Below are 12873 nucleotides of genomic sequence, written 5' to 3'. Positions count from 1 at the left end.
GAGTGAGGGCCAAGTCTTTGGGGCCCACGGAGTCAATCAGCAACAGCCCGGACCAGCAGCCACAGAAGAACTGATCCGCCGGCCCGAGTCTGCCGAATCCCGTGACGGAGTTCTAAATCAAGGCCCAAGTCGCTGACGTCGAGGAGAAGAGTGAGATTGCGCCCACCCTGTAATGTGGATCAACACCTGGGGTGGGGTGTGGGTCCAGAGGGACACTCTCTCAACCTCCCGCTTCAGTCAGCTGTGCAAGCCGTTGCTTCGGCTCGGATCCCGGCCTGTGCTGACCCAAGACGGGGCAGTGCTGGGACAGGAGTGGGAAGCAGTACTTTTTGTGTCATCATTTGATCCATAACGGGGGCACTGGTAATGGAGCATGTAAAATTGTTGTATTCAACTTTGCATTATTGCTGCTAACGAACTATTGATCTGTCGTATGACGCCTGACCTCATTTGTGCCTGACGAACTGTATGCGGGGTGCGCTACGCACTAAGTTATTTCTCCCTTGCATATTACCTGATTTTAAAGTAGCGCATTGCATTATTTCTTGAGTGCACAGTAGCTGAGTATCACGTGGCACAGTGTATTATTTCTTTATTGCACCATACAGGATTGTAGCGTGACACATTGCTTTGTTTCTTCCTGGTACAGGACATGCTGGTGGTGATACGCATTGCATTATTCCTTCAATTCCAAGTACATGACTGTGGCGCTACGTATGGCATTGTTTCTCTGTTGCACAGTATAAGAGAATATCATTATGCATTGCAATTGTTTCCTATTGCAACGTGTATGATTCTAGCAATACGACTTGCCTAACCTTTTGGGAAATGGTTAGACGTGAGCTTAACTGTTGGTTAGAAGCAGTGGCTGGTATTAGAACCTACCAGCCCACCAGAAAGAATACTCCTCATTATTATATGTTGATTTTGTATTGTGTGTGGTTGTATCGTATAATTGCTTATATAAAGATTATACTCATTTTATCAATACTCGTGTGGAGTCTATTTGTGATAACATCATAGGGTTACTGTGAGCTTGGTTGCACATACTGAACACTCGTGCCTTGGAGATAAGCCTGGCTGCTCGTGCCAAGCTACTAAGGGGGTGAGCAGGGCTATCTCAGACAGTGTCCTTAGCTTAACGTTCAAGCGAGGGGTCAGGGACACACGCCTCCAGCATTTGGTGGCAGCGGTAAGCGACAGGGACCTCCACTTCCAACATGCTTGTGCTCTCTCCATTAAACAGGGCAAATTGGCTTACTCCGAATTGGTACATTTAGTTTTCTTGTAATTCTTGAGTAATGGGGTACTACGTGTAGCCAGGGCCTTTACATTAAATGCTACTAGTGAGAGTGCATCACATATTATGCCACCCTTTGAAGCAGACCTTTAAACATGTCCCAGGCCTGCCATTGTAGCATGTGTGTGCAGTTTTGAATTGCCCCAAAAAACTTTTGCCAGACCCAAACCTCCCTTTTTAATATATATATATATCACCCCTAGGACAGGTCCTATACAGCCCAGAGGCCAGAGGGCAGTGTATTTAAAACATTGGGCATGTACTTTTAAATGTTACATGTCCTGGTAAAAGTACATGCCCTGGTAATGAAATACTCCTAAGTTGTTGTTTCACTGCTGTGCCCGACACACCTCTCATTTGGGATAACATTGGGTTCCCTTATTACATTTAATAAATGGTAACTTTCAATTAGGAGCAGATATGAATGTGCAATTTGGTGTCTAAAGAATTGTAATCTAAAAACCTCTTTAATAGTAACTTGGGTTGTAGGTCACAATTCTGAAAATGCCACTTTTAGAGATGTTATGTTTTATTGTCCTAACATTTGGTGCCTGCAGCCTGTATACTGAGTCACATAACTAGGTGTAGATGGCAGTTGGTCTTTGCGTATTGCTTCCAGACAGTGAGAGAAAGGTGGAATGGGTGTTGGGAGGATGGGCCATCTCTGACTTGATAGGCTGGAGGAGCTGTCACCTACTTCAATTGCACATCACAATGCTGCTGTCTCAGCCCACCCACAAAGGCTGCAACACTAGTCTTTTATGCCCCAGATAAGCTGGGGCAAGGTGGCAGGACATTCCAAGCACCTCTGGGGGTGAAACCCTATAGAAATTTCTCCTACTTCAACAGGGGCAACAGGTATAAATAGAGGACCCTCAGACCCAACTGTTCAGTACACATCTGGACCTGTGGAAGAGTCCGAAGGACTGCTACTCTGCTGCCTGAGTGCGAAGGACTGGATCTGCACTTTGAACCCAGGACCAAGGACTAGTTGGCTGGCTTCCTGGTCAGAGCCTCAAGGACAAAAAAAGTCTTCAAGCACCTTGAACCCAGCACCTACTGTGAGTCCTGCCCCCCAATTGGTGTCATCCCAGCTCAGGACCCTTGGATGTTGGTATGAAGGTGCTGTGCCAGCCCAGCTGTGGACACAGCTGAGCTGGTGCAACTTCCCTGAAACCAGATGTATCTCAACGCAGGACCTTTCATCGTAGTCCTGCAGCTAATCGGAACTGCTGCTGCACAACACATCTCAACGCAGGACCTTGCATTGCAGCCATGCATCCCATTGGAACTGCTGCTGCATGGCTGATCCCGATGCAGGACCTCACACTGCAGCACCGCAGCCCATCAGAACTAGAGCTGCATAACTCATCCTCTGTGCAGGATCTCGCAACACTCCGCAACTAGAGGGGTTAAGGTACTTTGATCAGAGGGTCCAACTTGGGTCCTCTGCCTAGCCCACGCTCCACCGTGCTCGGCCTGATCCTGTGACTTTGTCCTGGTCTGGCGCACCCACATAACCACAGTTGGCACATTGTGGTTCTAATCACTGTTTTCATTTAAATCTTTAAAATTCCATATCTCTGATTCTACTGATTGGATTTTTTTCATTTTGGTCTGAAAGAATGTATTACGTTTTACTCTATTTTTCTGAATTGATGTGGAATTTTTTATGTGTTGTTTTCCCTTTATTATTGTTTGAAGTGCTGTGTAAATAGTTTACAAATTGCCTCTAAGTTAAGCCTTACTGCTTTTCAACCAAGCTACTAAAGGGTTAAGCATGGGTTAATATGGGGTTACTTGTGTTTCACTATTATAGAAATTATGCTTGCTGTTTGAGTAGTGTTTCGCCCCTCTCAGCGAGTAACTCAATTTCCTACACTAACCCTTTATACCTACAATTTAAAATTGAGGATTGACCATTGACTGTAATCTTTCAATGTATTTAAATAACTTAACGTAAAACAATTTTAGGAAAGATACTAATACTGCAATAGTATATTTTTTTACATTTATTTTTCCACCCAGTAATGTGAATATATTTCACACTTCTTCCACACTTTTCACAAGGTATCAATTACTTGATGTTGTCATTGGGTCCTCTGCGGGGGAAATGATCCACGCAGCAAAAGACGGCATCAGCGAACTGAGAATTTTTCCAATAAAAAATACATCAGCGCCTGCTGTTCTCCATGAAAGAGAAATCATGTCATATTGACATAAAACTCTTAGCTCCCCGGGAGTCAAGGTTCAGAAACAATAATGTACGTTGCATCTCACAATCTCTGACATTCATTTTGAAAATAATCCTGTCCCTGAAGTCATTGGGAAATTGGGGAGAGGTCATGCTGTTACTATTCAGAAAATCGAAAATATTTACAGTCCAGCTCTTTAATTTCAAAAACAGATGTACTTTATATTTTTGGATATTTTCAGGTAATGGAATGCTATAATACTGTGATTTTGTTCTTTAGCGTTTACTGGTTGGCTGCGTTGAATTGGAAGCGCATGAGAAGCATTTGACCCAAAGGTGGAAGTTCCTAATTTACTGAACGTTATCTATTCGTTCCGCTTTTGTACTTTGTGCAAAAAGTAACTTTTGTAATTAATTCTACCTGTCTAGGAAAGTCTTGTCACACGGCTTCTCAGTTTTTGCACTTTCTGCTGGTTGTCAATCGGAGCACGTTGCCTACAAACCTGCAGTCTGAAATCATATCATAGTCTGCTAAGGGTTTTGTAGTACAATCAAACAACGAAACATATCACGAACCATCTTAATGTAGTACAGCTTGTTGAATGTGAGAATAATCCCTGTCACACATGTATTTATTAGGGAGCCCTTAATCACTCACCAAATCAAGAAAAGCTGGAGTCCATCTGTTTAATTGTTTTAGCTTTATATTTAAATTTTCTCAAATAGATTGAAACACAGATTCTACATAAATGTGCAGATAATAACCTCAAGTTTGCTTTGCATTTTCAGAAATGTATATTATTGTATCACATCACATGCATAGACATATATGCAACAGTAATGAGGTAATTGATCAGTTATAGCGTAGCATATGTCATAATTATTCTTAAATGTAGAGCTCTATTATTAACTAATAATGGAAAAAGGTGAGAGACGATTTAGCTAGTAAGTGAGCTCAAAAGGGAAACGGAAAAGGGTCTAGATGGATTTTTTTTAAAATAGTGGCTAGACAAGAGCAAACCATAGCAAGCATTGTGTAAGGTTTGTGTAATGTGCATTTTACCATAAATACTGCTCAAGAAAATGTTCCCATGTATTGCAATCCCCATTTTGTATGTAAAAGCCTCTCAACTGATGTTTGAGACTACTAATCCATTCATCCTCTTTAGGGAGCTTGCTGTTCTTCCATATTCTCAAAATTTTCAATCAATGCTGCCATCTTTCTGGGCGTTCTTGAGTAGATCCATTTGATCATCATACACCAGAGTAGTGACTGTTCCAGGGCTTACTACTCTAAAAATAAATAAAAAATAATCACCTCAATCCTGTAAAATATCACTACAAAATTGCTTTGCTCCTTTGCATTCACAGATCATATGTAATGGACTACTGCCAAGGCCATTACATACACAACCCACATCACTATGTAACAGTTCAACCGGGAGAGTTTTGGTGGCATGCAATATTTTCTGAGAAGCTATTTTTTGCTTAATAAAATGTATACCTACATCAACAGAGAAACTGGCGTTGGTATTAAACATCTGTCTGTTTTCTAAACCTGTCATATTCACACACAATGACATCTTGGTTGCTATAAGCAAATACCTGTTATTTAATCCAGATTATGTTAATAATGAATTTGGTTGTAAAGATCTGTGACTTATGTTAATGCCAAATTGCATAATTCAGCATCTGAGTACATATATTTGGTATTTTTGTTTTGCCCTATTTAACTTTGTTTCTCCACTTGCTAATTATCGAGGCAATATTAAATATGCCCCTAAACCAGGGCCGGACTGGCTGTAGCAGGAATCTGGCTTTTCCCTTGGAGCCTCAAAGGGTGGGGGCCGGTTTTTCAGCAGTGCTGCACTATCGAGATCCAGTAACAAAAACTGCCGTACTTCGCATTTGCTTCTCCCCACTCCAGTGCTGCTTTGAGTTTCCAGTCCGGCCGTGTCCAAACATATAAATGACATAAAAGCAAGAGGAGAGTTGTTATGTTTTGAAAATAATTCACATATTTTGATTACATTGGAACTAATTCTAATATGTCCAAAATGTACATACTTATTTACAAATTGTATGTGTTTCATAGAGTGCATTAGCTAATGTAGGTTACATTTAAATGTTTAGTGACTGATACCATACATCCTCGGGAAATCACATATTAATTGAACTAAAACAATTATACCGGAATACTAATCACGCGGAGCAATAACCTTATGTGGGGTATGACTCTGCATGACCCTAAAAGGCCCGGTGTTCCCACACCCAGAAAACCAAGCAGGTAAAATTAGATTTACTGATTCTACCGGACCCCCTTCTAAAGAAACAATGGTCCTGGACCAAATATTCAAGGAAGAGTTAGATTAACAGAAATATCAACTTATTTGAGCTTACATTAATCAGCTCACAAACGTCTAAAAATCGTTAAAATAATTAAAACAAACAGATGTGCAGAAAACCACTAAGTATATTACAATATATTTACGTAGTCATTTAAAGGAACAATCATTAGAGGGTCAAGAAGGTAGGCGAATGTTCTAGGGAACGTGTAAGAAAAGTGGTCCAGTGTATTTATAGGAGTCGAGAGAGCTCAAAGCGTGTAGAAAAGTAAAGGGCATATATATTTACAAGACTGTTCAAAACAGATATCCAATAAACAGTTAGATGCAACCTGGCCACATGTAAATTATTCATTTGAATTACATTTTCTAAAGTTGTAAGGAGAGTTTCCTTAAGGCTGTAAAGCTTATGGAGCTGGAGATTTGATAATGATGGGGGAGAAGTCTAGCAAAAGAGTGGAGTCTAGACATGTTTGTACTGCGTTGGAGGTGGTCTGGGATTAAACTGATAGAAATTTTGTTTCTTGGGATGTAAATTTGAGATGGTGTCTAATCATTCTGGACCAAATGGTATCAAGAGTCGAAGGCAGTAAGGAAATATCAGCATGTGATGTAAATTGAGCTGGGTGTCGTTGGCATACTAATTATCAGAAATTCTGAATTTATTTATGATATAACACCGAGGTTCTAAATAAAGGTTGAATAGGGCAGCAGCAAATACAGAGCCTTGGAAAATGCCTTGAGGTACATAAGTCAGTTTGGACAAGAAACATTCCATTTTGATGAGATACAACTGGTTTACTGTTTAGGGTTTGTCCTTCAAAGCCCAGTCAGTTTTCATATGTGTGAAAACATACTATAGTTAACAATGTCAAATGCCACAGTGAGATCTAGTAGAGCCAAGACATGGATCACATTGTAGAACATGCAAATATCATCATCCGTGATTTAAATGGCTTGACTGCTGAGTAGTGAAGTAAACTGTCTAGTGTAGATGTGGAAGTGGTTTCTAAAGGAGTGAGTGCTGTAGGGATATCATTGAGCTGTGAGTAGGGGACCATTGATTGCAAGAACGTCCTGCCAGAACTGGGTATTTTGAATTTCATAGGCCATCCAAGATCTAAGGGATTCATCTGGCATCAGTTCAAAGTTGTAGCCATCTAATAAGGTGTTCGTTTCATCTGTAACAACAGGGGGTGACCGTTCTGCATGTGGTAGTCCAGGTGGTCTGGCTGAGCTTTCTGAGATTCTCTTTGTATTAGAATTAAGAAAAATTCAGTCCTTGTCAGAAAATTTCAGGTATCATCCACAGGAGTGCACAAGGTAGAGGTTCATAACGACTAAGCGTTTCACCATCTTGGAAAGGCCCTTCCTAAGCATAGCCCAATGTGCCCCTTCTAAATAATGAACAGAATAAAAACAGGTTGAGTTGAGTAAGGACATATAGAGTCACTCCTGGCCGGAAAAGGGGAGAGCAGCAGTCTACTTGTCTGCAAGTGCCAATATAGTAGGTCAGCCATTACAAATGAAGTCTCTCTCTCTCTCTGTCAGCTTGAGAAAAAGAGAAAATCGCTCACAGTGGGGGGGGGGGTGCAGCAGGAAGATCAGCAGCCCAATGGGACCACAGCTGCTGAAATTGCTTGGCAGCCTGGGAGAGAGAGGAATTCCCTACAGGGCACAGTCAGACAGTGAAAAAAAATGTCAAAAACAGTTACTACTTGTCTGGGGTACACAACTATATCACAGGTATAAATAATTATATACAGAGTTATTACAGAGTTAGCTTCATATTCACCAGTAGTGCCTAATTTATACAGGACTGGCTTTACATTCCCAGTGCAGCCTTCTACGGTCAGATGATGCTTTATATGTATAGATGCAGCCTCATATGTTCAGTTCAGTCCCTGTATGTGCAAGTGTTCCCTCACATAAACATTTATGGCCTCACATACCAAATTATGTTCAGTGTGTGTCTCCACTTATGCCTAGCCTCCTACATACTTGTAGGCCCACTGCAGGCCATCAGTGAGCTATTCAATTTGTTACATTGTATCACAGCGTAGAGAATGTCGGATACCATCAAGCTGCGTGCTCTCTTGCTGTCTATCTCCTCAAAGGACAGATACCAGGGACATACTCATATACAAAGTCATACTGAATGGCCATGGAGTGTCTGTGAGGATTAGCAGAGGACTTCAGAAATCTAGAAATCACTTGCCACCCAACTACATCTCCTGTCGAGAGAGAATAAACACTTGCGCCCCATAACTCAGACCAAGCGAGAGGGGTAGCGGTAAGGATGTTTTTCCTATATGTAACTTCAGAGCCACAATCTTGCCTGGGAATTGCAAAAAATGATTAGGATGATAGGCAATTTTCACGGATGCATGTTTCCAAGAAGCCATAGCAGGGTTTCTTTTCATGGGTTAGGTCAAAGTGGATAATTTTGTCAACATCTTCCTTTTGTTTCCCAGCACTAAGGACTTCTTAAAATATTGGTTTGTTTTTTTGTTGTTGGTTTTTATTATTGGATGAGACAACGTCCAATTTCACTTTAAATGTGTTTGGTGTGGTTACTATGTTCCATTGTATTTTCTAAACGTGTCTGGTTCGCCGAAGCTAAATTTGTAAAAATGTTCATGATTTGTAATGTATTTATTTATAATATGTATATACTCTGTAGATAGCAATATTTATCTTTTTCTCAATTAAGAATCTGCCTGCCAAATTTTCTTGTACTTTTCGCCCGGCACGTTTTTAAATTTTTATATGCACAAATAGTTCCATTGAAAGTTTGAATGGTAAGCATTGACCTTATCTCCCTCTTGTAAGATTGACCTAACCACACAAAAATCGACTATAAATTTCTGAGATGCACAAATATTATTTTTGGAATGTGTGGTGAAACCGGAGAATGAGGAGCCACAATCACATGCAAGTGGCATTTGTACTTTAGCAATGAGAGGCACATATTCCACATTTATAATATGGTTAGCTTCTTTAGCATAACGTTTTCAAAGGATTATGCTAAACCGCAGCAGATAATAATATATTTTGGAGTAATTCCTCACATTAAAATATTTATTACACTAAACTATAACCACATAGGTGGCTCAAAAATCGCACATTGTACAAAGCGTGGTGCCTATCCGAAGTGGAGAAGATTAGTGTAAGACTTATATTCTCAGAGCAGTAATGGCTTTTGACATATTGATGACGCTTTACATGACACTTTACATCTGATTTATATGCATTTGCTCCACACAACAGAAACCAATCTCCTACGACAGTAAATTCTCCTATTTTAGCAGGAAGGATATATTCTTAGCATTCTGTAGTTCTCCTCCAGAGTGTGCTCAAAAGGCCATATTATGGAAAAGTCTCATTTGCTTCTTACACCTCGTTTCTTCAACTCAGAATCTCTCATTTACTCCATCTGAGCTGTGTCGATGCACCGAGAGGCAATCACGCATTTTATATTCTTCCATACACACACGTGCACACACACTTACTTTTGAAAGACAGCTCCAATGGATGCATGCAAATGCTCTCTGGTGCTTAGAATTGATTTAATGCAAAATATTGGGTTTTGTATTTTTTTTGTAAAGGATCATTCAGTGGAATTTGGGAAAGTCATTGAAACATGTGCTATACCTAGTTATTGTTCAGCCTGCTTCGTCTTAGCCTACTCTCACAATTGTAATGTATAATATTTTATTCCAGCATCTGCTTTGTCTTAATTGTAATTCTTACACTTTTGTCATACAAAAATCGGTTTAGGTAAACCTATTCCAAAATGACTAGATTAAAGATAGGAGGTGCATGGAAGACCTACAGATTACTTCCCCAGTGCCCCATGAAGAAGGATATACTACCTTTGTGATTGAGATCACATATGCTGTTAACATAACCTTAACAAAATGTTTCACACTTCAAGTGGATTATTTAGGATGTAAGTCCCAACACATTGGTTTGTTGGATAGTTGGGATAGAACTTGTTTATCTAGAGTGGAAGGTTCATAGCACAGTATAATTTTGTGCTGACAAAATGCTTCCTAAGATCTTTCTTTAAAACAGTGTCTAATACATTGTGAAAAGCAATTAAAAGAGCTCACTGTTTCGCAGTCAAATCTTTTTATTCAGAGGTAATTTCTGATGATTTAGTTATACAAAGAAGCAATTTTGATGGAAAATGTGCTTCATATAAATGAAAATATACTAACACCTTTTAAGCATATTTGTAAAATGTTCTTAACAATTCACCTTTGCACCCCTACACCCAATTATGTCACCCTCTTGCTGGAAACGGTTAAATCCTTTGGTACATTTGCAATTTATATAGCAATTTGTAGTATTACAACCTGCATGGCTTTAGTAATGTGAAGTCATTGGCCATGATTGTTTGATCCTTAGAGAGGAAGATGGAATAACCCAAAATGAGCTTGATGGAATAAAAATTAAAGGTAGGGGTAAAAATAAAATAGCTACTCCATGAATATTAAAAAACGTCTACCTGGCCATAGAAAATGATGCAAAATAAATATTAAAATGTAATAAAATATTTCTATGTTGATTTTCTTTTAAATGTTATAAACATTCAGAAAAATGTACAAAAGGTGAAATAAAATATGCATTAAAAAGTTCTGGCATCATTTTATTCATTAATTTAGGTACTTAGTAAAAATAAATGTAAGTAGGAAATGTTTTGTGAAAAATAATTATTCAAAATTGTCATAAAATACGGTACTATTTAAAAATGTAAAACATATATTTAAAATGTTCAATTTAAAAAGTATATATATATATATATATATATATATATTTATATATATATATATATGAAACAAAACTATAAAAACACATTAAATTACTGTTAAAATAATTGTTATAAAATTGTAATACTCAATAAATTATTAAAATGTTCTTAAAAAGTAATAGTGTCTGTGAAAAGTATTACTACAGGGTATATATAAAAGAGATATAAAAACATAATGTGCCACACTTATTTTTGATAATATAAAAACGCTGCATCCTAACCTACCTCAAGGAGGGTTCATATACTATTCTCAATCCATTCTAAGCTACAATGGGGAGAATTTTTGACTTTTATAGCAGTGGTATTTCTATTCCCACTCCAAATTAAGATACATTGGGGAAAGTCTTACATTTGAAGGGGTTACATCTACTATTCCCATTGCAAGCCAAGGTATATTGGGGAAAGTAATGAACTTTAAGAGAGGTATGTACACTATTCTATATTGAAAAAAAAACATATTTAAAACCAATGTCAATCTAATAGAAAATAAGCCAAAAATATGTATGGAGTTTCTGAATCTTAAAGTTAATAAAAATTGCAGTGAATTAAAATATATATATATGTTTTAAATTTTAGTGGAAATTATGCTATTGTATTTAAATATTTTCAATTATTTCCAAATATTCATATTCATGACATAGATGTAATATATTAACCTTTCAAATTTTACCTAAAAGCAATTGTACAAAACATTAAAAATAACAATATTTTCCCAGAAAATAATCAAAAACAAAAAAAGAACATTTTAAAATATTAGAAAATATCATACAAAATAATATAAAAATGCTAACATTTCATAAACAAGATCCAATTATGTAATATAGAATTTTTCTAACATATTTCTTAAAAGTTTAAAAAATCTAAATGTAAAAAATCCTTTTCATAAACATAAAAGCTTAAATATGAGTTACTTAAAATCTTTTTTAATTACTTAAAAAAATTTATGAAAAAATAACATTATAGGCCTCATTATGATGTCAGGTGGAAGTGCGGTTTGGAACCGACTGACCTTAGGATTAGGATGCAACCGACCATAGGGCAGACACAAGCATCCATTTTTCAATGGAAGCTTGTGCGGCGGGCAGAAAAGGCCCACAGCACAAGCTTCCATTGAAAAATTGATGTTTGTAAACATCCCTGCACCGTGTTACCACATGGTGCAGGGATGTTTAGGGGGGACCCAGAGGTGCCTCCCTTGCCACATAGCAGAGGGCTAGGGGAATTACAGTTCAGCTCCTCTCACACAGCCCGTTGAAAGAGGAGCAGAATCCCCCGTGGGTTTCTCTCTGACCCCCATTAATCATAATACAGCAGTCGGAGGAAAACTATGGATGTCGGGTGGAAAGCCACTGACACACTTTCGGATGGCTTTCTGCCCGACATCAAAATCAGGCCATATGTTGCCAAATATATTTTTGTAAGAATTTAAAAAACACATTTCCACTCCTGAAATATTTAAACAGTTTGATAAAGACATATACACTTACAATACTAAAATAATATATACTAATTCAGAATTAGAAAGACGGTACAGGCAGCAGCTATTTGGCTGCAATCAAAGGGAAAGACTTTATGACAGATACAAAGTTTGCCCCTCTGTTTGATTTTGTAAGAGACAGAAAATATTTGACCATTTGACCATTTTCCAGAGTCTTACCAGAAAAAGAGGATTAAGAACCGGATCTTTAGGAAGAAGCAATGACAAGATAGGAAGGATACTTTAAGACGAACTTTAGTGTGGTGGTTCAGTGCCATAGATTTTAAAATGAGGTGTCAATATATGTCTATGTACCTGCTTTGTGTATGTTGGCAGCTAATAGTAAATTTGAAAACCTAGTTAGCCTAAAAAAGACCAGAGAATAAATGATAGTACATTGCTACATTAAAAACGTGTAGGTATGGTTGTTGCCCTGTAAAAAACTCAGCCTATAGCTGTTGCTAATGCGTAAGTATAGTTCATGTTTGATTTTAAAGTCTTTAGGCAGGGAGTTGATGTTGGTCAGTGAATGTCATTGGTAAGAATACCATAAAGTTTAACAACCAAAGAAGGATTACAGAATACATAATTACCAGTACAAGAGCAGATCTATGGGCCTGATTACGAGTTTGACACTCCATCGGACCAGCGAACCTGTAGTGGAGTTGCAGTGGGGGACTGCCGCACCAGTGGTCCGACGTGGGTATAACTAGTACAGTGGTCGGACCATGAGTGGACCAA

Source organism: Lissotriton helveticus, chromosome 3_1, assembly GCF_964261635.1.
Source record: "Lissotriton helveticus chromosome 3_1, aLisHel1.1, whole genome shotgun sequence".
Classification (NCBI taxonomy): domain Eukaryota; kingdom Metazoa; phylum Chordata; class Amphibia; order Caudata; family Salamandridae; genus Lissotriton; species Lissotriton helveticus.
This window is presented reverse-complemented; position numbering follows the sequence as displayed.